Source organism: Onychostruthus taczanowskii, unplaced genomic scaffold (genome assembly GCF_017590055.1).
Source record: "Onychostruthus taczanowskii isolate IOZ18803 unplaced genomic scaffold, ASM1759005v1 scaffold29, whole genome shotgun sequence".
NCBI lineage: Eukaryota > Metazoa > Chordata > Aves > Passeriformes > Passeridae > Onychostruthus > Onychostruthus taczanowskii.
The window spans coordinates 6,745,698-6,771,848 of record NW_024500239.1 but is presented as its reverse complement, the minus strand read 5'-3'; the positions used below and the strand labels follow the sequence as shown (position 1 = coordinate 6,771,848).

The 26,151-nt window shown below is 40.2% G+C and overlaps 1 protein-coding gene across 1 annotated transcript in view; it reads left to right on the top strand.

The window, feature by feature from the left end:
* Nucleotides 1-26,151, top strand: part of SEC61B (SEC61 translocon subunit beta) — a 125,903-nt gene that overhangs the window by 60,078 nt on the left and 39,674 nt on the right. The window lies entirely within an intron of this gene.

Here is a 26,151-nt window from a genome sequence, read left to right as displayed (position 1 = left end):
TATGGGATATAAGGAACATACCGTGCATGAAACGTGAGTAAATAAAGAGTTTTAAGACTTACCACAAAGCTAATCCATACTCATGGGGTGATCTTTAACTTTTAATGAAAATAAAAGCTCTTGTCCAGAATTGTCTGGCCCTCCAGTTAACAAAAACCACAGGGAATGAAAGGAGAAATGTAATGTGTTTCAACAAGGGTGCACCCAAGCTTTGTGGGTAGCAGTCTGCTCTGGCCCTGGGAGAGAGAAAGTGTCTGGGGGATGCAAAGTACAATAAACATATGCAGTATTGTAGAAGTACTGGCAAAGTCTCAGCAGCATCCCATCCCCTGCACTCACCTTCACTCTTTGTATTACTCAGTAATTGAGGGGTCTGAAGAAAAGTACTGCAAAAAAGACTGTTACAAGAAAGATAATGTGACAAATGGAAAACATCATCAGGTTTCACAAGCTTGTACCAATATTCCAGCCACTCAGCCTATCCGAAGATTCTTGCTTGCTTTAAAAAAAGAACCTCTATTAAGACATTTGACTTCTCAGATGCAAAATATTCAACAGAGAGTAGGGCTTTGACTTTCGAATCTGGCGTGCACACGAAGCTTGTGACATACTTGAAGACACCCTGTGCATCACATAATTCATTTGATATGGCTCCATTTAGACTGTCTCACACCCAGAGACACACAGTTGATCAGGTGCTGAATATGCATTATACCAAGAGGAATTGCAGACATGTCACACATCTAGACAGCCTCCAAAGAATAAGTGATGAAAATTGCATGCAAGGTCAGATGGGGGAGCAGTTGGATCATGGGCAGCAATTAGAACGTTGAGAGGAAGCGAAACATTCTTGTTGCAGGTCTCCTGTGTGGTTGCAGTTGATCTGTGAAATTCAGGTCACTTGCCAGGTTTGTGTTGCTACATTAAACAGCATTATAGGAGAAACAACATTGTACTGCACAAGGCTTAAAAATGAAGTTTGTTGCAATACAAAATGACTGTGAGAGCCAAAACTGAAGAAGAGGGACATGTAACCTTTTGAAATAAATATACAATCTTCATTTCTAAATTAGAAACAAAACCAACTGGGAGGAGAATTTAAGTTTACCTTGAACCCACTTTCTGGGAGAAATTCCGAGCATTGATTGAGGGGGACAAAACCTGGGCCAGAAATGGTCACAGTTAAACCGAGAAGCATTCACTGAGCCAGAGTGTATCCAATGGCAATCAAGCAGTAGTGCAGGAATTTAAAACAAAAACTTCCAAAAAGAAAAGATAAGCCAGCTGTGTCCACGGAGCATGGCATTAAGGGAGAAAGGCTGTGAAATTGGAAGACTCAGAAGATGGTGTAGCAGTGTGTGCAGGGCTGGGTTTCCGAGGGGACCTGACGGCAGGATGCTGCCCTCACAGCGGGGAGGGAGAGCAGGAGTGTGGGCTCTGTCCGCTCAATGCAGTTCAGTGGGATCACAAATAATAGATTATAGACATCTGCCTGTTTGATGTGGGTGTGAAATTCTAAATTAGCTAACAAAATGGTGCTTTGTATTAATAACATGCATGCAATTTAGTCTATAATTTCCCTGAGAGAATGGCAAAGTTAAATAATTAATCATGCCTCAAAACAGGATTATTATAGGGATTAAGAGGAAGAAATATAGCTGCTAAAATTAAAAAAGGAATGTAGAAACAATGCCTCCAAACCATGGCTGTTGTACATAGCATTTTACATGTTAGTTAAACTAGAAACAGCTGAAAATGAGTAATCTTGGATGCATCTATCAACCTCCCTCTTTAGTGAGGAGACTGATCTCTAAAACATTGTACAAAGATCAACTGATGCTGTTGTTAATCACTCCTGAAGTGTCTGTGTCTGGGAAGTTTAGGGCATCTTCTCCTAGGGAAAAGGATGGGCTTTCACATCTTTTTTTCAATGATGGACCAGGTCAGACTCAATTTTTTTTTGCATTGATTTGAGTGGCTCTACTGATCATTTTATGTTTCCTCAAAATAAATGTGCTTATTTCCTTTGTGTTAATTTAACCCCTTTGATCTGTGCTATTTACTTGACTATTGACTTCACGTTTAACTTTCAGTATTATTTCATGTATTACTTGGTTTTTAACATTTTTTTTCCATATTTCAGTGAATCTGAAAAAAGTTTTTAAAATTTCCCAAATGGGCAGATAAATGCAAATCCAATCCATCCAATCCAAACAAGATAAATGCAAATCCAAGATGAGTCAAAAGAACTTACAGAGCAGGTAGATTTGAAAGCCAGAGTGCTCGGGTTATCCAGTCAGTGTGCATACTTCCCTGTTCTGGTCACTTTGTCTTTCCTTCTTAGCTCTGTTTACTTCAGAATGACAGATAAATATTCCCCAGTGTCTTGTACTTCCTACAGAGGGGATCATCCACTCAGTACATGTAATTCACCTCCAGTGTTGCAAAGAACAGCAGCAGAACAAATTTAAATTGCAGTGTATGTCTCTATAAGGAAAGTATTTTTAAAGGAGAGCAAAAGGGAAGACACTGGATTTAGTGAAGGCATGAACCAATTAACCCATGGCAGTCTCTTCTGCTCATGTTCAGAAATCACACCACAGATACTCACAGTTGCTTGAGCTGCTGCATGCACGAATTCCTCAGCAAGACTGAAGTCAGTGGAGGTTTTGCCATTGATTTCAATGTAGCCAAGATCCCATGCTATGTTTCCCAGGGCTTTTCTTTCCTCCCAGATGTAAATCTCTAGCATAAACATGTGCAAAACCAGTTTTATGCAGGGAGCAAAGTGTCTATAATGTCAGTTCTGACTTTTAGATAATACAGTGTTTCCACGAGAAAAATGTGTTTGACTCAGAGCAATATTAATTGAACATACTCATATGAACATAAATATTACAGGTATTTATCATGAAGACCAATTGTTATTCCTCCAAACTGAGCTACGTGGCCCAAAACACAGAAGAAAGGATCTGCCTGGTGCACTGCTGTCTCATTAGCTGTGCTGATGCCCAATTCTGTTTTGAGCATGTTCCCCATCTCCTGAGAGCTGTGCAGCGTGGTGGGAGCTCACACGTGTGACCGCTGTGTGCAAGGGCTCTAGCAGGGGCCAGTTTCACTCCCAGCCTGTGTCTCAGGCACCAAAAAAGAGCAGAGTTTTCACCTACCTGGTGACAAAGCTCATCTAACCAGCATCAGTGAATAGGATGGTACAGTCTCAGATGTAGGTCCATCTACCAGCGGTATGCGCCTGGAAGCGTTTTCCCCAAGGAGAAGGTTTGTTTTAGAAATCGGAAGTGTAAAGGAAGAACTCATTCAGCTAATGAATGATCAGCTAACGTGAGCACCTAAAACGGAACTTTGGTGTATGCAAGTGATCTCAGCTTCCTCTTTAACTAATGTAGAGAAACAGGGGACAATTCTGCAGCTCGCTGTCTTAACAGCTGAGAGGAGTCAGCCCCTGGAAGTACCTGTTTTTCACTATGAACTCCAATAAATGAATATTTGACTTCAAGATATGAGAGGGCCAAGTAATTTTAATTTCTGTTACTGCACACATTTGAACTACTTTGCAAGGTTGTTCCAGATATTTTTAATTTTAATTTTCTTTGACAGGTCAGAACGCATCCTCTTCAATTATTAATCATATAAGCAAGAAAAGTTTTCCATAAGATGCATCTTTAAGAGAAAAGAAGTTTTCCCTTGGTTTTGTATCATGACAGGCAAGCCCAGAGGTGTCATGTCTTAGATCACAGGTTAGTTTACAATAATTAAGTCAATATCATATATTATTACTAAATTTCTTCATCATAATATAACCTGAATTATTAATTTAATTATCCTGGTCTGTAAAGACCTGGCTTTGGTATCAGATACATTCACGTCAGAAAACTTTTATTACTAAAATCAGTTGAAACCAGCAGGAACAGGTCATTGCTTCACATGTAAAACATATCAGCTCTGTGGAGTTTTAAGAATGTACAAGAATATATGATAGTTATATTTATTTTCCAGTATTTTGTTGCAATATATTTAGGCACTTTTATTAGAATTTAATTTTTAAATTACTTGAACTATTTTTCCTGATTTCCATTCTTTCCCACCAGTGATATTTTCTGGTCAGTGTCCACATTTCTGCTCCAGTCCACAAGACTATAGTGTGTTTTTCCCCTCAAAAAAAATGTGTGTAGTTTCTGGAAAAATCAACTTTCTTATCAATCCTGTTTGCAATATGGACATATCTGAAGGTGCCAGTATTAATCAGGAAAGTCAAAATTGATCAGTGACTGTCACAGGTAAATTCAAATGGGAGAACTACTACATACTCCAGAAGAGAGACATGCAGAAAATTGCACCCCTTGGCACTGATTGTTTAAAAACAAATCCCAAAAAGCTCTAATGTAATTCAATCTCCTCTTCTGAATGGCTGGTAGCAACACTTTCTTAGTTATTCACACACTGAACATGGTGCCATAAACCAGATCAAAATTTGTAACAAGATCTTAAAACTGACCTGTCAAATCAAGGGAAGAATTGTTTGTTCATTTTATCCTTTTTTTGGCAGGAATCACCTGTTTCATTAGTGTATGAATACATATTCAGCCTTGCCTTTCCATGATCAAGTTCTTTGTTCAAGGTAGAGCCAGTCTGATCATTGCTAAAATCATTTCTTCCTGCACAATTCCAACTGTTTGCCACAGAGAGCACAGTGGGGGGAGATTCAGCTTGCAGATTTAGACTTTAAAATCTAATTTAGCTTTGCAGCTATTCAGCTAACCAAGTATAGCAATTGAGTTTTAGGTGTGTTTGAATAGCCCTTAAGTTTCCAGTAATTGCAGTGGTATCTTGGAGATCTCTCCAAGATGTGAAAAACTAAGTTTAGATATCTTAATGTGGATCCAAATTTCTCATTGGATACTGGATAGAGTATTGTACGAAGAAAAATATCCTTCATGCTATTTGTTTCTTCAGTTCAAGGTCCTGTGTCTCAAAGGACTGGTTCTCAGCAACCACAGAGTACTTTTGAGCAGCTGCTGGTTTTACACCTAGCACCCATCTTTCCATGTGCATATGGATGAAAGATGGAAACTATCTTTGGGATAACACAAATACTTGTGATAACAGACGAGCTGGCACCCAGGCTCCTCACGCCTGACAAACCAACATTTCAGCTCTATTATTTTGTTTATTTATTTGTTTTCAAGATCCATTAAGTTCACTCTGTAGTTGCAAGTGAGCAGGAATTTTCCCATGTGAGGTTGGAATGGGCTGAACTGCATAGTAGATATGACCACAGTGTTCCTCTAAGACTGGAGATTTTAAGCCTGTGTCTTTGGACAGAGCCTGGAGTAGCCATTCCTTGCTAAAAGGAAAGAGAGATGTAGGCAGGGTTCTTTTCCAAAAGACCCAGGAGGAAATAGCTATTGTTATAGACACTGCTCTTGGTTCCTCAATAAACTAAGCATGCTTTTTGGACACTCTTGCTGATATTTGGTCTATGCTTTTTGCTGTCAATAGAGACTCTAAATCACCATTTATTTTTGTGGAAGCTTTGCTGTGGGATTAAGTTTTCCAAAGGGCTTTTCAGTCTTGTGCAAGAAATTAAATTCCAGCACTTTCTTTCCTTCCCTGCTCTGCTCTGCTCTGCTCTGAAAGTTGGATTTCACAGTAACTCGGGAGAACTGCATGTGTGGAGCAGGACTCTTTCAAAGGCTTTATTTTTCTGACTCATATTTTGTATAACCTTCTTATCCCTCACAAGGTTTGGCAGAAATGCACATTTTGAATCCCAGCCCACCATTCCAGGGAGATGGATAACCCAGAAGAGCAATTCCCAAAGAAAATGTGCTAACGCGACTGCTGTCAGCACTCAAGAGTTTCTTGTAAGGTTGCTGGCATTGATCTCACCAGCTTTTTGATTAAAGACACTGATCAGTGAGGAACAAGTTTTGACCACCAGCCAGTCCTGGACTATGGCTTAATGTCAGTGGTTGGAGCAGTACACCCTGTACAACTACAGTAGTGGTTGAAGTAGGCTGAGAAAAAAAACACCCCAAACATATCGCAGTGTCGTGGAAGAACTTCCAAACCCTGAAGCACCTTAGATGGTGGCGTAAAAGTCAATAAAGGAATGAGAAATGCTGGATCTGTGTGAAGCTGAACCAGAAAATGTCTTTCAAAACTTGCTGAAGGGAGCAGTTGAACAATTAATGGGGAAATGTGGGCGGATGGAAAAGGCTTCCCATGTCTCTTTTGTATGTTTCTCTATCAAAATGACAAAGGACCAATTGTCTCCAAGGAATAGTAGTTGCAAGCTAGGAATGCATTAAAAAACAATCAGTAATACTGGGATTGGTATATATGTGAAATGTGGTGTTTGTGCTTTAATTCCAGTCTGTTTCCTTATGCTCAAAGTAGCATTCAACTTTAAATGCTTCGTTTGGTTTGTTTCATCATTATGTGAAACCAGGGATAAGTAACATGTTCTTAGAGGCTGGGTTCTACAAAGTGAACATCACTCCTCCACTTGCAAGTGCCCTTATTCATCTAATTGTACACCTTAATTGAATTTTGCAATCTAATCTAAATTAATCAAGTTGTAAACCACAGTATCTTAGAAGGTGGAAATGTCAGTTCAAATTTCACTTGAAATTACATGACAGGACATCTTTTTGCAGTTTTTACTTACCTTTTCCAGATCCTAATGTGGCCAATTACTCTAAAATGCATGAATCTACCTTGTGTGTTTTACAAAATATATCCTTTACAAGGTAATTTTCATTGCAACACCTGCCTACAGCATCAAGTGAAACATGCATACCCAGTCATGGAATCCAAGGATCATCCTCTCCAAAGAATGCTCAATGGAAAATCTGGCACTTGATCAGATTAAGTGGTTAGTCCAGTTTTATCCAAATGGCACCAAATACTGTGTGCCTGCCGTGGTATTCCTCTGCCTTCTGTGCTGCAAGAGTCTGGCCATGTGCAGAGAGGCTGGTGGTCCATGCACTTGTGTAGCCATGGTAGTCAGGTGTGAGAGAGACTGGATGGTGTGGGATGGATTCTGGAGAGATGAGAGGAGCTAAGAGGTGGCTGAGAGTCGGGCACTGGAGGGACTATAGGTCTGGACCTGTGAGAGACCTGTTTGCTTACGTGTGTGTGTGTCTGTGCATGTGCTACAGGGAAGCAGGGAGATCCAGGGGCCAGCCACTGGATGGTCTGAGTGTCCAAGGGGAATCTGTAGTGAGTGTGTGTATGGGTATCTGTCAGAGAGGGGTTGAGTACCAGCAGGTGGAGGAGGACTGTGGCTCTCAGGCCCCTTGTATGTGCAGGTTGCAGCTCCTGGGGTGACCAGGGATCTAAGTGCCAGCTACTGGATAGGTGTGAGTATCTAAGGAAAGATCTATATTGCATATTTCTGTATATATGCATATGCATGGGGCACTGAAGGACATGCTTTAAATGGTGGATTTGGCAGTGCTGATTTACTGGTTGGAGTGGATGATATAAGAGTTCTTTTCCAGCTTAAATGATTCCATATTTCTATGATTGTGTGTATGTGTCTGTGTGTGCACGTTGGGAATACCTACTCAGCCTTACTACTGGCAGAACCTGGAAACATGGAGCTGCAGCAGCCTCCCCTCTGTTGGACTACTAGATTTTGGGTAACCCTTAACACAGAATTTGTGTTGTTCATCTTAAACAAGTGAGTTTGCTCAGTCTTATTTCTTGGGCATGGCATCTCTGCACACTGTAGAAGTTTTGGAAAAAGGAGTCAAACACAGAATTTCAGCTCAGAATCACTTCCAGAAGAGGAGAAAGAAATTATTTGGGAGCCTCACAGCCATGGGCTTCTTGCCTATCTTCTTATGGCAAAGGAAGAGGATCAGAAGCCCATGCTGAAGTGAAACAAAATCTTAAACACTACGCATCCTGGGCTGGAAGCTTTGGGAAGTTAAAGACTCTCCATGGCTCCCCTCAGAAAGCTAAGTGTCATGTTCAGGTTACAGACAGGATCTGCTCTGCAGTGAAGACACTTTGGAAATTTGTGGGTTTTTTGTCCTGAAAGCTCTTCAAAATCCATAAGTCGCTGTCATTTCAAGTATATTGATCCAGTGCTGACATGTGTTGTTTACAGAGACTGGAGCAGGCACTAACACTAGCAAAGACAGATCCATAGTACTGCCTCAGCCAGTCTTGTGTGTAACATGTCAGCTGGCACGTGTTATGGCCATGTTGTAAAAACTCACCCACTTTCCAAGGTCTGACGCTCCATTGCTGAACAAGACAATGATAATTTCCTAGGGAACCTGTTCCTTGGGATTACACAAGGCTTCAGCAAGCACAAAAATACGAGTGTTGTTAACTTCAGTCTTCATTTTCACAACTCTGCTCGCACGATGTTCAGCATTTTCTCTGAGCTGTTTTACTTGTACAGTAAAAAAAAGGATCCTTGCAGCTGATTAGGCCCTTGTGTAGGTAGTCCAGCATCCATGAGCAAGGGCGTGATTTTAAATTCTGAGGCAAACTATGCAGTATTTCCAGTATGGATGACTCTGTCAACCAAAAAACATCTTTCTCCTTGAAAGTCACCAAATACTGGCTTACATTGTGAAGTATAACAGGTGGCTATGCTAGATTTGGATAGACGCATGTAGATGCATTACACCTATTGAATATTTAATCTAAGTTTGGTTAACACGTGCACTAATTTATGAATGGAAATCAGACAAGGATTTTGGAAAACAGCCTGGTTTTACCCACGTAATAGTTAACCAAATAGCCAGCAATAGAGTTTTCAAAGATCTTTGTCAGAGAAGGAAAATCTTAGAGTGGAACTAAACCTACTGAATTAATTCATGTTAGTAGCCATGCATCCTTTTGTGTTTCACACTCAGGAATAAGAGCAGATCAAAAGAAGCCTGTCTCACTCAGGTCTCTCTACTTGTCTTTTCACCACAAAACAGCAATGCCCATTTTTCAAATATCCAGCAGTTTTCTCCTTCTCTTCATAGAAACAATTCCTTCCTCCCCCAGAAAAACCTATCAAAACCCCCCCACTCCCAAACTGAAAGCTAGTACTAAATGATCAATAAAATACACACATAAATGTGTGGCTTATTACATTTTATGTTTCATCCTGAAACCATTATAAAAGTTCTTACAACATTTTGGCAGTAATTTCTAAAAAGCTGCTCTGTATTGGAGAGGGAGCATATGCACCATGTGATATGACATCTGCCGCAGTAAGTAAGCTTTTAATTGAATATTTGAGGAAATAAACATGTAAAACCCATGTAACTTGATGTCAAATAAGTTATTGTTGCCTCAAGGCTTTCTTGATTTTTCCATTTTTATTTTTGGCAGGAAAGTTTGAAATATTGTACATATTGGAGACAGGAGCACTTCACATACAATCGTCCGTCAGGACAGAAAACATAACGTTGCATTATTGTTGCTACAGCAGCCCCTCCCAAATCTTGGCAGTTATCAAAGTGGCATTTGGGATCTGAGATTAACGTCTCTGCTCACATCTAAATATATATATTGAGTGCACAGAGGAAGAAAGGGAATTGACACACATTCAATTGACTGCTGTACCAGTACTAACTAGAAACATCTTTCTTACATTAACTCTGTGTTTCTTTTTCCCCCTGTAACCTTTCACAACAAGCAGTGTGGTGCTTTCTCTCTCCCTCTCTTTTATACATGCAAGGTGTGCTGCTCAGAAGGGAGCAGTGTTGATCCATCCCTCCCTAACCTCACCATCTTTCATTGCCTCTCCTCTTTTCCTCTTTGTTTTCCCCTGTGCTGCACTCTGGCTTCAGGTGGAGCATGTGAACAGAGCCAAAGACCAGCTCCTCAGTAGGGAACACATCCCTCTGAAAAGACCATCCTAGGTCACTTTTCAACTTGTCCATTCACTTACAGTAGTCATTTTTTTATGTGCTCAGTGAGACACCTGTCAGTGCAACATACTTCACTCCCGTGGTAGGATAATAAATCGGGGAGTTTTTTCTCAGCCACTCAATATCTGGAGGTGCTGAAGATCTTAGAGTCTCGTTTGAATAGCCTCTGCTGGTGACACCTGAGGTGTCAAGCTTTCTCTTTGACTCTTCTCCGACTCACAAAGATGTCAAAAGTGATGATCTGTGCAGATTCTTACAAGGTGATCCCCTGCATCATCACTCCATTTATATCTGCATGGCAAATCTGCACAACACCATTTGAATTAACTTAGTTGGTAAGATTTTTAGAGATCTGAATACTTTACTAAAAAATCCCCAGGCTCTTAATATTTTAAGCCTACTTCTCACTTTGTATGTGTTATCTCATTCTGTTGTAATTCACTTGGGTGAGGTCTGCTCACTTAAGAGTTCTATAAACTTTGATTTCCACAAGCTCAGATGCAACAGGAGTGAAAGCCTGGACCAAGGGAGTTTCCTCTTCACAATAGTTATGCCCTTCTGCCATAGAATTTCCTCACCCATATTTAGCATGGATTTATCTTTTACACGTCCATAGCACTTACTGATGATGAACCTAACATCTTCTACCTGTTTAAGAGTTATCACAAGTAGATACTCAATTTTTTCACTGAGCTGTGAAATAAGAGGGTGCTACCAGGCACTCACAGAAAATCAGACTGTGATGGCTCAGTAATAACAAGAGAGTCTCACAAGATGTGTCAAGCACTTAGATCAGTGGAAGGTGAGGCGCTGGTTAGAGTTCTCTGGAGCAAGGTCTTAGTCCTGCAGCCTGACCTCAGTATGCTCACAACATGCAGGATCTCCTGCAGAAGAAAACATAGGGGATCTGTCAGAGCTTCAGGAAGGCTTAACAAGACAACTGACTTCAGTCTAAAAATGAGAAACCTACGCACTATGGTTCCCTCTGTAGTATGTAATTGGTTATGAAATTCCATCTGTTTTGCTTCACTTCGTATTTTCAACTCAGCTGATAAGCTTGTAGCAGGGTCACATGCGTGTTCTGGAAAAGCAATTAGGTCTAGAGGATTTGATAAGTGGGTAGGTGGAAAATGGGATGATTACGATGGAGAATGGGTATTTTTAGGATTATAGAATCATAGTACGTTTAGGCGTGGAAGGGACCTTAAAGATCATCTAGTTCCACCCCCCCTGCCATGGTCTGGCCTTTTTCCAGGAAAAGGCCATCAGTAGGCTGCTGGGAGGTTCTGTGTTGAGACAGACACCTGAGGTTAGGAATTTAGATTCAAATACTGATACTGGGAAAGCGAACAGCAGTTTATGCACTCACCATGCCCACTGTTTTAGGTCCCTAATTATTAGGTCTGATTATTTAGGCAGCATCACTATGACTAAAATGGGTTGTATATTGGGGTTTTTTTTTGTTTCTTCACAGCAAACTGTGGTGTGAATTGTCAGTATGTGACACAGGCTAGTACCACCACCTGGAGAGGCTGGAGGAAGGAAGGAAGGAAGGAAGGAAGGAAGGAAGGAAGGAAGGAAGGAAACTCGGAGCTAACGTGTTGGTGGAAATCATATGAGGAAGGACACAGTGAACTCAGCCTCCCTGTGGTTCATCTGTGGTCTCATGTGAAATGGGATTGACAGCACTGTCAGAGATGTTGTGCTTGGAAAGGTGTGCCTTTGGCAGTCTGAAAAGTTGCTGCAATACAGATACCTAAATACCAGAGGCACCGGAGGTTGAATCAAAAAAAATATTGTCACAAGCCTTAAGGTCACTCCTGAGCTGGGTTACTGGAGGGAAGAGCAAATTTTTTGATGGCAAAGCCTGAAAATGTATGATAAAAATCTCTACTGGAAATCATTGTGAGACTTCAAAGGGTAGACTACTCAGCTGAGAAGTAATTCTAAATGAAGAAGAGAAAGTGGAAATTTTCCCTCAATTTCATCATTAGCAAACCAGAGATTTTGAATTTGAATTATTTTTATTTTATGGCAGTTTTGTGTTGCCTTTCTTCTGGGAATCCAGGGATTGAAGATGGCTATGTTGAGTCTTTGTGGACCACCCTATGCACTGTATCAGTCAGGGACTTGTCAAACATTTCAAATGCCGAAAAAGAAGTCTCAAATATGCTGTTGCATTGTTTAGTCAAGTGTATACTTTGCCAGGTTTATTTGGACCCTCACATCTGTTTATTGAGCTCTACTTCAAAGCAATCTATTTCTGCAGGACACAGTTGGCACTGTCTAAGTGTATTGTCTACTGCAGAGGAGAGAGAAGACATCAGAGTGTTAGTTTGTCATTAAGGGAAGTGCTCAAATAATTTGCTTTAGAAGCAAATACAGATGACGTAGCAGAAGCTGTGAATGTCCTAACCACAAAATAAATAACACAGGCATCTACAGTACTGATAAGATCAAATAGCCTCTCTCTCAAACACACACATTTTCTTGCACGATACAAGAGTTAATATGCACTTGAACATCCTTATATGCCCTCTGTAGCATGCTGTGGAAGGTTACAGAAACCTCTGTGTAATATAAGCAGACAAACAATAGCCTTATCCCTCTTTATTTTCAGGGGCAGTATGAAAAAAAAATCTCCTTGTCTGACCCAGTTACAGTTATTTGTCTTTCCAAAAATATTTTCCATATGGAGATCTCCAAGCCTGAGTGCCATCTGTGAGGACTTCTTGGGTTTCTTTTACAGAGAAGTCTCTGGAGAAAGCCCGAGTGCAAGGCTGGGCTAGGCTGACAAGATTTTTTCAGTGAGAAACAAGAGCTGTTATGTGTGGTGGGTCCTGCCTCCCTGTCATTGTTGAGCTAACAAGTCCTAGTGAAGACACTTGGTTGTTGCAGCACGGCTGTGCCTTTCCTGCTCTGTCACTCTGTCCGTGGTGGAAGGCTTGGAGATGCAGGAATCCTGACAGCTGCCCTCCTCACACAAACTGGCCCAGCCTCTAGGTGTGCTCTCAGCATCCTTTCCTCTACCTAAGGAGGTGAATTGGTCTCTTCCAAAGGTTCAGGTGCTGTCCCTGAAACATGACAGCTCTGCTCCTCTCCTGCTGCCAAGTGGCCTCTCACAAGGCACATTTGCGGCTGCAATAAATAATAATTAATTCAGATGGACAGAAAGATCACACTGGTGTCAAGTAGAATGAAAGGGACCCCAGAAATTTGCTAGGTTTTTTTCTGTATAATACTGTGGATGCTGGTTTGCACAAATTAAAGCACATTGGGACCAGAAGAGTAATGATTGCACTTAATGAGGGGCAATTGAAAGGTATGAAGTAGTTCTTGCAAACAAGTTCTAATCGAAGCTGGAACCATACAGACACTGCGCTCAACAAGCTTTCCTATGAATAATGCACCTAATTACCATCTGCTTTTTTCATAACATGGATAAAAATGTGATCACATATAAAATTCTCACTGTTTCCTAGGATACAAGGTGATCCTCATTTCAAACTAGCTTGAAAATGGCAAATGAGCAAACTTAATTTTAATAAAAACAAGGAAACTCACGCATGTGAAATATAATCTGGGCACTTCTGATTTCATGAAGAAGTGTCTGATTTTCATACAAAACCTGCTGAAGAACTTGATAGTATAGCACAAAGAGGCACTTCACACCTGTGGTTTAGACAGTCCGTGTGAAGGATGACAGTGCTTCTCCTAATGGACAGTGTGAGAGCAGTGTGAGAAAGTTTCTAACAAAACAGTAAACCCTACTGAAAGCTGGTTTTTCAACAATGTGAGTCAAAAGATGAGCATAAATGTCTCTCACAATGCAGCTTTTTCTAATTACCACCATAGCTAGCTAGCTTTTTATGTAGTGGCAAGTACTATGCTTAGTGAAAACAGAGACAGCTAAACTTATACTTCTTTTACTTGCACCACCCTCACTGTGAAGGGCCTGCTTTATTATTTTATCACAGAATAAAACTGCAAGACACTCTGGTCCTTATTCCATGTCAGAATTGTGCCCTGTGCTGGGTTAAGGATGTTAGCTCCAAATCCCTCCAACATTTGCTGTCAAGCATAGCACACTATCCACTAAAGTATTCCACTTATTTCAGTGATGTCCCTCAGATGAATTGATTGGGATGATGGAGAAATGAAGATGTTGTCTGCTCATCTTCTCATGTTCACCATCGTAACCATGATAATTTATGACACGAGAAACTTTTAAGAGGAAACGTGGCTTCTCAGTGTCCATGGCTTGTATGCAGCATTAAAGGTTAACAAGCGTCTCAAGACCTGTGTCTTCTCAGGACCTTATCTGGTAACGCAGTAGACTGAAGATGTCCAGTGGGATGGATGGGAGTGGCTTCAGACAATATAATCACTTCATTTCATTCCTCTCCATCACCTGAGCCTGACAAACAGCACTGAAAGCAGTTGGCTGACTACTGATAAGCCCTTTTGACTTCAAACATGCTAATACAACATTAATCGCAAATACCAAACAAGACATGGTTGGATTAATCTGCTCTCTTCCACTCTTAATTAGCAGGAAGCCTAACCAAGCCATTCCTACATGGAAGCTGCAGCTCTGGTCTTGGGGCAGAGAGGGAGCAATGGGGAAGAAAGAATAAAGTTGTTTCCTTTCTATAACTGGAGGAGATCTCTATTTTGCAGAGATTAGGAAATGCTCCAAAAGCCACATCTCCTTATTCAGAGACCAGTTAGTTCTGAGGCATCCATGTGATGGTTTCACATTCCTTCAATTTTCTCCATTCCCTGAGGTGGAGAGGGAAGGAGGAAATGACAAGAATGCAGTAGGGCTGATGGGATTACATAGTCTGTCAAAGGAGCTTGTCCATACTAAGGGCAAAAGGCTCATCAAGGAAGGTGTCTGTGTGTATCTTTCAGGGAGGTGTTGCAGATAATGCAGGGTCTGGTGGCATTCCAGCTCTCCTCTTCCACATTCTGCAGCCCTGAGAAGCCTGCCCTTCATCAGTCATTCTGGAAAAGGACTGAAAACTGAGCTAATTCATGATGGTGAGCATTCACCCTGGCTTCCCAGGACACAGTGGTCCTCTTTGCTCCCCTCTGACCCCCCCCCCCCCCCCCACATAAAACCCTGTGAGGCAGGCACAAGATTCATATGCACACTTCTGTCCTCTTTACAACCACTCCTTTGCCAAGGACTGTGTATTTGTTTTAGTTAAAGGAGCTTGTGACTGAAAACAGCTGCAGACTGAGTGGAAAAATAGCACCTAAAAATAGCCCCAGCCTGAGAGCACAATGTGCATTGATTTTACTATGAAGAGTACAAGAGCAGGGAGATGGTGACTAGGCTGGTATGTTCTAATACGCCTCACCCTGCCATATTTAGAGTGCATGTAGTAAGCCAGGCAGCCAAGTCGGTCCATGTAGGTATTTGACTGTTTTGGAAGGGTTCCCAGCAGAGCCACTCCAACTACAACAAATTAGTGTCATATTTTTATAAGCTGACAGTGAGGAAATCACCCCACAATATTACCATGTTCTGCAGAGAACAGAGAATATGTAACTGCTGAATAAGGAAGACAAATATCTCGCTGATTGTTGCCACTCAAGGCATTTTCCGAGAACAAATTATCAGGTCGATATTATAATTTCCTCCCATCTGCTGTAGGCTGGGATGTGACCTAAAGTTCAGTCCAGTTCTAGATGCAGGTCATGGACCCAAATGCATTAATTTCTCTTGCAGTTTGGCCAACTTCAGCAAGCCAATCCCATGCAGCAGTTCAGTAGAAATATCTGTTCAGATTCATTACCACAGGCAGCATGGGTGCTGATAGAAAGCACAGCTCCACCAGAGATATCTTTGTTATGTTATGACCATTATGAATACGTTTTTTAAAAGGCTAACTCAAGTAATGAAACAAACCCTTGTTTTAAAGCTGGAAATGATGTTGGTTCCTGCACTTGTGCTTGATAGGGGCTATAGTTCTGCCTTTAACCCTCTTTCCTCCTTACCCTTTGAAATGTTACTGGCTTATTAACTGAACAGTGTAAACCCATGCTGAGAGCTTGAAAAGTGCCCTGTCAGTTTTCAAATTGTTTCTGTGTCAACTACAGGTCTAATAGCACCCTAACTACTAATAGAGGGATCTGCTCCCTGGAGAGCACATCAAGAGGACACCAGGCTCAAAGGATGGATGTGGGTGAACAAATTCAATTCTGAAAACCTTAGTGCTGTTAGACCCCTTTAAAATCATGTACTTGGTACATATTTGTCTGCAAACTATGACCAGATTCTCATATCCTTTTAAACAACTAACTAAACTGCACTTCATAGGACTTACTCATATTTTTAAAAATTTATTTATTTAGAAGACAAAACTCATTTGGTCTTCATGCAAACAGGAAGCTGAGAGAAGCCCAGCACTTCATCTGTGACTGGCAGTCTCCCTCACCAAAGGGATATTCAGGGTGGTGCTTTAGGAGAAGCATCCCAAACTCCTCTCTGCAATTGGCAAAAGGGAAACCTGGCTGAGGTTATGAACATCCAGGCTTGTTTCTGACTTGCTCACAAGTAGACTGGAGCAATTATCCTGAAGTGCTGCCTTCAGAGGAACCAGTGAGGAAGCATTGCTACTCTTTGAGGTGAATTAATGCCAGTGGTGTTCTTGTTTGAGGGCAGCAGTGGCAGGTGTTGATCTTTTCCAAAGTCGATGTCCTGGTTTGGGCTGAGGTCATTTCCTTCACAGTGGCTGGTGTGGGGCAACAATTTGTATTTGTGCTGATCTCAGGGTTTATAATATAGAGGTGGTTTTGTTATGGCTAAGCAGGGCTTACACAGAGTCAAGGGCTTTTCTGCTTTTTGTACTGCCACACTGGCAAAAGGCTGGAGATTAATGTGAAGCTGGGATGAGATACAGCCAGGACAGGTGATCTCAACTGACCAAAGGGATATTCCAGGCCATGTAGCATCATGCTCAGGATATAAAGTGAGGGAAAATGTGGGGATATTTGGAGTGATGTCATTTGTCTTCCTAAGTCACTATTACATGTGATGAGACCCCGCTCTCCTGGGGATGGCTGATCACCTGCCTGCCCTTGGGAAGTGGCGACTGGATTCCTTGTTTTCCTTTGCTTTTGTGTGCAGCTTTTGCTTTCCCTGTTAAACTGTGTTTATCTAACTTAAGCTGTGCCCAGGAGAAATTTAGGTTGGATATTAGGAAAAAGTTTTTTACAGAAAGGGTCATAAAGTAGTGCAGTGGTCTGCCCTGGGAAGTGGTGGAGTCATCATCCCTGGATGTGTTTAAAAAAACCTGGATGTGGCCCTCAATGCCATGGTTCAGTTGAGGTGTTAGGGTATGGGTTGGACTCAATGATCTTGAAGGTCTCTTCCAATCTGGTGATCCTGTGTGATCTCAACCCACAGGTTTTCTAGCTTTTGCCCTTCCAGTTCTCTCCCTGGTCCTGCTGATGGGGGAGTGAGGGAGCAGCTGCATGGGGCTTGGTGAGTGGCTGGGGTTAAACCACGGCAGAAAGATGTGCCCTGGTTTCAACCTGGTGTTGCCTGAACATGCACCCATAGTTCAACCTTGATTTCACTGCAGTTTTTTGAGGGAGGGTGACATCTGAGACCCACGCTTGGGAGATGCTATATATTGAGGTTTGTGTCTCTCAAACCTTTTGCAGATAACTAACATGGTATGCTGGTGTGCCAGTGTACAAATCAAGGTCTCACTTCCATACTGCACACTTAGCATCCTCACAACCTGACATATAAATGTGAATGAAAATTGTTATCTGAAACATAATCCATTTACCTGGAAAGAAACAGTTTGTGTACTTCTGTAAACATTCACAGGCTGTCCACTTTAGTGGCACTATATTTTTAATTTTTCTAAATAAAGAATTCTTGCACATGACATGGCCCAGGGATCTGAGACAAAGTGACCTGACCTGGCTGATTAATTATAGAGTGAAGGAAATTAATTTCTGTTTAGGGTATCTGTAATTAATCCATATAGTAATAAATGAATTAGTTGGTGTTGGAAAGGTATAAATAATTAATAATTGAGAAATAGGTGCAATCTGGTCATAGATTTCCCAGAAGGAGAAGAAGGATAAAGTGCTTGATGTAAATTATTTGCTCACCATTTTGATAAAACATTTTTTTTACTAAGAGCAAAACCAAGTGAAACAGAAATGTCTGCATGGTTAATGAGTCAGACATAAATGCTACAGTACTTATTGGAATAGCTGATTGTGAAAGATACACCAAAACCGGCAAAATGTGTGCACACAGCAGATAAAATGGAACCGTGTGACAACATTTGTGCTGTAGGAGAGACAGCTTTAAGCAAAATTGCTAAAAGTAAGTTAAAACTCATACAATTCTACAGATAATTCAAGACCTAAGGATAAAAGAAAACAAATCTAAGAGTATTATATGTAGCCAGAAAGTTTTTCTGTATATGATTTGCATGTATGCACATCCCCAGAGTTTCCTACAAGGCTTGTAGATTACTTGAATTTAGCAACTATCACTACCAACTGTTTTCTGTGAAAATGTCATGAAGCCATTGGGTTCCTGTGGTCCTTGATAATGAAAGTAAAGGGTGGCTTGTGTTTTTATGACAGGACCAAGTCCCTGTAAAAAGGTTAATGAACGTTAGAAAAATTTGGATCTCAGTGAAACCCAAAGGCATCTAAGTTTCACAGAATGCTAGACTTTTCTGTTGAGTACATCAGACGAACATCCCCAGGGACATAGCTTCAAAGCTAAGTACCAGGCAGAAAGGTGTCTTCAAGAGTAGAGACTCATGAAGCAAAGTCGGAGCAAGGAGGTAGGAAGACACAAAGATAAAGGGCAACAATAGTGGCAGGTCAGAAAAAGCTTCATCATAACAACCGAATTCAGTGCCCAAGGAAATAAACAGAAACTTCAAATAATGAATGTCCTGATTTTAGGCCAATAATGAATTTTTTAATACAGGAATAAATATATTTCCATGTGTTTGCCTGCAATACAGTGTGAAGTATTACTTCCACAATGCACTAGACAGCACAATAACCTGAATATTGAATATCAAAGTTAATCAAATACAGCATGAAATTCCCCTGGTCTCAACTGTATTTAGAACACAACAGTTTGCCCCTTGAGAAAGTTGTCGTGTCTATGGGAAGTAGATAATTGTTCCAAGTCTATGGTTTTCTATCTTGTTTGTCCCAGGCTGTAGAACAAGCATGGGCTAGTCTAGAGGGTGCACCCTTGCCACAAATACAGGACAGTCTTTAAAAATGCAGAAGGTGATGGTACTGGAATGCCAAAAAACAGCCCTTGATAGCTTCCTCCAATTCTTTTCCACAAACTAGGGACTCCAGAAGAAGAGACGGCCTGTGGGCAGAGTTCCTCACCAAAGCACCCTGAAACCAACGGGTCCCCTCGATGCCTCCAGGCTCTCCTGAACATGGATCATGGTCATGCCCTGAGCTCAGACAGTGGACGGTGGCAGAGCTGTGAGAAACCAGCCCTTGGCTAAGGTCACTGTCACGGTGTTCCATCTGGTGTGCAGGTGGAAAAAACACCAGTTTCAACATCTGATGAAGAGTCCTGTGAACTGAACACCAGCTTGCTCAGCCTGGTTTGATTAAGTAGGAGACAGTGAATTTCTGGTGAAGTACTATGTTAATACTTACTGCTCTGACTTACTAAGGCTCGAATTTTCTCGTGAAAATTTAGATTTAAAAAAAGCTGAAAAAATGATTTTTATTAATTTAGATTAATTAAATTAGATTTAGTGTTAGCTTTAGATTTAAATTTAGCTTAATATCCAACAGAGGTTTGTCTTCTCAGATAACTGAGTGAAATATTGGAGCATCCAAAAACTTTCATGAAGGTAAAAATAATAAATGTTTTTTCCCCCTAGTTCATCTACATGGTGCTTTTAGGTAAACACTGACATACACCTTTTATTGGAAATAACAAAATAAATTCTATATATATTTTTATATATTAGTTATGCTCTTCTTCATTCTTCCTGAGTTCCATTTCCATTGACGTTTCATTGAGCTCATTCCTATAGAATTTTTTCAGAATGGATACCTTTTTTTTTTTTTTTTAATGTGACCCCCTTGCTCCATTATACCACAATATATCTGTAGATTACCTTTCTGCTTTTTAGAATTTGCACTTTTTGTAATCTCTCCTCCAGTAACTTTCAATAGTGCTTGCTGTAAGTTTCAAGACTTTTATTTCGTGTCAAATTTTGTGCCAATATTTTAGGGATTTTTTAATCATGTTCTTCGAGGTTCAGTAATCAGTCTATTACTATAGTACATTGCCTTCCCTGAGAATGACAAATTCACTCTTAGTGGTGTCCCCAAAAATAACTCTTTCTTCCTTGCTTGTAACCCTATAGTAGCCCTGGACTGGCTTTTTCCAGGCAAAGAATGCTGCTGTCTTACTGAGCCCACTCAGGGCATTTCAGAATTGTCTATCCTTTAGGTGTCACATGGGTCACTGAAATTCCCTGTTGTTTCAACCCAGAACCAGTGAGATGTTGGTAGATTTTGAGAGCAGAAAGCTCTTCAGTTCAAAGGGTTTCCTTTTATTTAAGTTCTGTTAATGTCAAGTCTTCTCAGCATATCTCCTCTTTTCTTTCACTTTTTCTCAATTTGCCTGCAGTCAGTTTGATTCTATTTGGAATATCGCAATCTTAGCTGGTCAACATCCACTCAGTTATTGCTGAGCAACATTATACTGATGTTCTTATCTGCAAAGAAATAAATGCTATTTTTATAACATTAATGTTATAAAAATATGTTATTTTTATAAATATCAAGCCTCTCAGGTGATCTGCCTGGTATTTTCTTGACTTAATTTGCAGAGTTAAATACAAGGGACTTGTAAGGGGGTAAAAAGTAAAGCACACTTGAAAATTAAACAAGGGACTTCTCTAGCTATAACAAGCAGGTGAGGTTTTTAGAGCTGGCTTAAACTAATCCAAAGCCCTGAAAAAGAATCTTCCCACAATTCTTTGACCCTGGCTATGTGTTCTTGCCCTTTCCTTTGGGTTAGTGCAGCTGATCACAGAGGTGGATGGTGTGTTATATTAGCTTTCCACTAAGAAGAGCTGGCACAACCAGCCTGAACTACTCATTCACATTTTGGCAGAATAGGTAAGGTTAAATGGGTATCTGTCCCAGTTGGTTGTCTTGTGCTTTTCTGAACTTGTTTTCATAACAGACACATGCAAAAAGTGTCAGCATTTCCCAGATGGGTGAAAGGATTAATATTTGTAAAGTCATTTATATTTCAGATTTTTTTGGAATTAAACATACTGTAACAATAAAGTTATTGTTGGTCTTCCTCTGAGCACTCCCATTTTGCTTCACAGCCTAATAGCCACCAGAAAAGACATCTGAAAACTTATTGTATTATTATTTATGATACATACAAAACAAATAGAGAAGAAATGTCACAAAATAATTTAAACATACTCAGCTTTAGCACAGAAAGCAAGATCAAACTAATTAAATCCGTATTATCACTTTCTGTACAAACCACACACTGTTTTAATGTGTTGTAAATTCAACTCCCATTAAATGAAGACCTGATTGTGCATGCATATATATGTATGAGAGGGGGGCTGGAGAGAGAGGAGATGCAAAAAGTCCTTCCTTCTGGGATTTGTTGGAAGCCCCTCTTGGCTACAAGAAGCATTGGGACAGGGACTTGCATGCCTTTGTGCAGTGTCCGAGTACAAAAATGCAAGAGTAGTAGCACTGCTGTCCCTGTTGTTTCCTAAAAGAGGTCTGGTGAGATGGAGTAGGTGAGAGTTAATTACTGATTTGGCACGAAGCATTCTTCTATGTTCTGCTCTGAATCTCCAAGAGACATATTGGCTCAGCTGATCAGATTCCTTTAATAACAAAGCTTCCAGGTCTACTCTGATCCTTCTCTGCTTCATAGCCAATGATGGTCATGGCTTGAGGCCACAGTCTAACACTGTGGCTCCAGAAAGAATGTTGTTTTTAATGTCAATCCAATGTTATTTTAAAAGAGAGACAAAGAACTAATGCATTTCCTGGGGTTCCCAACTTTCCTGGATACTGTTCAAGCTGTTTCAGAACACAAGTGCTTCCTAAAAGCTGTCAGTGAGGTTGTGGCAACACTGCAGTGTCTCAGATGCAGCAGCTATGGAGTTATTTGACAGAAATGTGCTGAAAAATGCCAGCTCACTAAACTTAAAACATTGCCTTCTAAAGACTTCCATTAATATTTGCCATGGTGACAGCTAGGTAGCAGTCTTGACCATTTCCTCAAGTGTTTGCCCAACTGCTGGGGTCACTGAAAGCTGCTGTGCCCACAGGAATGGAGCAGATGTGCCAGACTAATCTTACTTACATTCAGTTGGGTGTCTGGGCAACTTGAGTTGGAAAGAGCACAGCAGAAACAGAGGCAGCTGAAAAAGAGCTATGGGAATACCTTAAAACACTGGTAATTTTCCAAAAACATCCTGAGATGTCATCCATAGATAATTTGGAAACAAAGTTAACAATGTATATGCTATAAGCAGGTTACTCATTTATAGGCATACTTCCTTTTCCCCAGCTATACAATAATACTGGCAGTGCAGAAAAACACTCATTCATATTGGCTGTATGCTTAATGTATTTCTGCAGTCCTGGGCAGACAACTCTTCAAGGCTAAAAATTCAGTTCTTCATTATTAAAAAATACCAGTCCTTGCTATAGGAGTTGATGACTCAGTGAGAATTATAATTATAATCAAAGCATAATAGTCATTTTGAGCCCCTTATAATTGCTGCCAAGAAACTATTTATTCAGCTAAAGAATTAAATCTTTGTTTGTAAGCTCTTTCTTGTTCACAATAGAAATAAAAGTGTGTGACTTGGCTCATGAGCAGATACCAGTCTGGCTATTTTACTCAGAGTGAAAAATAGGCCTTCATGCAGAAAGACTTGGGATACTTAAAACAATTATTTATACATATTTGCCTCTATAAAATCCAATGTTTAGCTGCAATGATGCTTCTGATTGCTCTTCTCTTTACTGCATGTTGAAGACTCTGTGATGTGCTGTATGTTCAGTATTGCATGCATTTCTGGTACAACTCCCAAAGCTAGAAAATAATTTAGGAAAAATTAAATGCTGGATGCCAAGAAATGAATAAATGGTACAGATGAACTAGATCAATTTTCTTGGTCCCTTACTTACCTGTTGTAATAACAATAAAGCTCTCTGAAAATACCTGACAATCTTACTCTAAGACAGAAAATGAAAGTGACACACTGAATTATTCAACATCTTACAAGCCAATACCATAAGAAAAAAGACATTTCAGGCAGCCACAATCAATCTACATTAGCAGAAGAAATATTCTGACTTGCTACAGAGTCAGCTGATGTTCTTACTTTCTGTCTTCTCTAAACATGTGAGTAAATTCAGCGTGCAAAGTCTTTTAGTTTTAAGAAAGCTGGGTGGCTTTGTGTAGAGTCTATTGGCTGGAAAAGGCAAAATCTTCAAAAGAATATCACAAAATAAGTTCTCTTCAACCTGAATAAGTATTATGAAGTCAGTTGTGTTGTCAGGTGGTATAATGGAACCCATAGCTCCATGAAAGGAAACAACATCAATGAAGGCAACAGCATGCATGACGACCACACCAAGCTAGGACAGTGGAACACCTCAGCAGCTGACCCTTTCCACAATGCCTGCTATACTTATCCAGTTAGATGGGAGATCTTGGTTTAACTTGGGTGGTGTTTAGAGTGATTCAGCCTTAAAATTTGTTTTTCTTATTGAGGTAGGAGGCCATGGCTTAGAGGATTCCACATATGACCGCGTCTTTCTCTGATAGTTGTATTCATTCGATCGGGGAAAGAAGTGCAATGAGTGCACATCATGGTATAGGCACAAACATAACTCAGTTTGACTCTATCTACACAGTTATGCCTAATAGGGAAAACTTTTACGTTAGGGATCCATAGTTGCAGAGCTTTGGCCAGCTGCTAAAAGAAAACAGTAATTTGCCCAGGCACTTGTCCTAAACCAAGTGCCTTTGCTTGTGTCTTGTATCATGTGAGTTTTGTACAGACCTAACTTATTTTAAGGTAATTTATTTTAAAATAAACATGCTGGCCAAGTGTTTCCATGAGTGAATGAGCATGTTCATTGTATATCCGAGTAAGAAAAAATGGTGGGAAAAAATGCTGATTTAAAGTTATTTCATATCCCAGTAAAATGAGGGATGCTATAAGGTTGTTTTTTATTTCAAGCTGTCCTGCTGTTTGGGTCAGATTCTGTGTCAAGTCAGTAAGAATTCTTCCTTTAGCTTCAAGAAGATCAAGATTGGAGCAGCCACAGTAGTCTTAATAAATGTAAATCTTATTAGAAATACCCTCTTTTATAGCAAGTGCCAAGCTGTGCAAAGCTCCAGGCTACATTACCTTATAACATTGACTGAAATGGCAAAAGAATTTACCATCCCCACTAATGAATTTTTTTTTTAATTACTCTTTGCAAACAGGGTGATACCAAGCCTCTAGTGAGAAGAAAATTAATCCTTGAATTGAAATACACTAGTAAGGCTTAAATCATATTTTTAAAAGCATTTTCTGGTCAGCAGTGTTACTTCTTAAATCAGTCTAGGAAATGCCAGATCTTTTTTTATCTTATTTTTATCAAACATTGAGTTATGGGAAAAAAGCTGCCAACATTTGTGGAGGACTTCTGCTTACCCATTACAGACAACAGCATAGACATCAGAAATTAAAGTTTCCCCCCACCATCAACTCTGCTTTTTATCCTATTAGCTAGGGATGCAGGACCATTCTAGAGGTCTTTTAACTCCACCTTCCCTTGGGCTGTTACTGAGGAATTAAGCTTCCAAGATGCATTACAAGCTTTAATCTTCCTTCTGACCTCAAGAGATGTGCATCTATACAAGTGGGTGCTGGGATTGCGAACACAGTGAAAGGGCTCGAGCATGGTAAAACTCTGGGAGAAATGAGCTGGAGATTAGTGGCTCCTTCAGTCTTAGGCCCTGCCTAAGAGGCAAAATTGTCACCAGTGATGATAAACTGGTGATGAACTGGCTCTCCAGACTGATGGTGCACATTCCTTACCAAGTGGCTAGCTGCTGGAAAGATCATTGTGTGCAAATTTTTAGTGGCAGAAAAAACAGTGAGAACTAAGCCAGAGGAGCATGGCCTTCTGCAGAACTTCCAACAGATATCTCCTGGGAAATTCAGGTAGGCCTAATTCCCTTACAAAGAATGGGTGGCCAAGTGGGAGACAGACTTTTTACTAGGGAGACACAATAAAGAGAGGGTTATAGGCAAATATCAAAGTTAATATGTTTTCATTTTTAACAAAAAAGGCAAGTTAAACAATGCAGGATCATCAAGAATGAGCCTCATTTTTTCCCCCCAAATGTGAAATTAATTAATATTGTAATTTTTAAGGTTTTAAACTTTGTCTCTGAATTGTCTGGTAATAGAAGTCTATGAGGATGCAAAGTACCTAAATTATTTACAGTCTCATTAGAAAAAGAAAGTATCTATTTTCATTTACCTTCTCCTAAGAAAACACTTTGAGGCAACCAAGAAGTCTTTGAAGTCTCTAATCTGTTTTCTAAAGAAAATAACATTAATTCAGCTGACTGAATTAAGACAGTACTCATGCATGCAAAAGCAGGAAATGCTCCAGCATGTTACAAAAATATACTGAACATATGACTAAAAGAAACAACCACTACTTAGGTAATTGGTTCAGCCATGACAGGTTCTCAGTTTTTTTTTTCCACACTCCTGTTACATACAGCAGAGTATTTATCTTGTCCAGAACTGAACAATAATCACATACAGCTCATCAATTAAATCACAGCAACCACTAGAACCATAATAAGAGTAACAGAAGCAGAACAATTCCATGAGAAAATATTTTCTCCTCTTTTAGTTTCATAAAAAATATATATCTGAGATAGACTGCATGTCTGCAGAAGGAATGGACATGATACAAATATGGGTTTAAAAATTTTATGTTTTGGGATGTTTTGGGTGTTTTATTTGCATTGTCAGTTTTTCTCCACTGGCTCCAGATGTTCCTCTTGATCTAAGGATTGCCACACAGAGAGAGGACAAGGGAAGATCAGAACAGGATCTACTCTGAAGTTCTGGGTTGGCCAGAAGACTTGCACCCACCATTTCAAGTAATCTGACATGCAAAGACA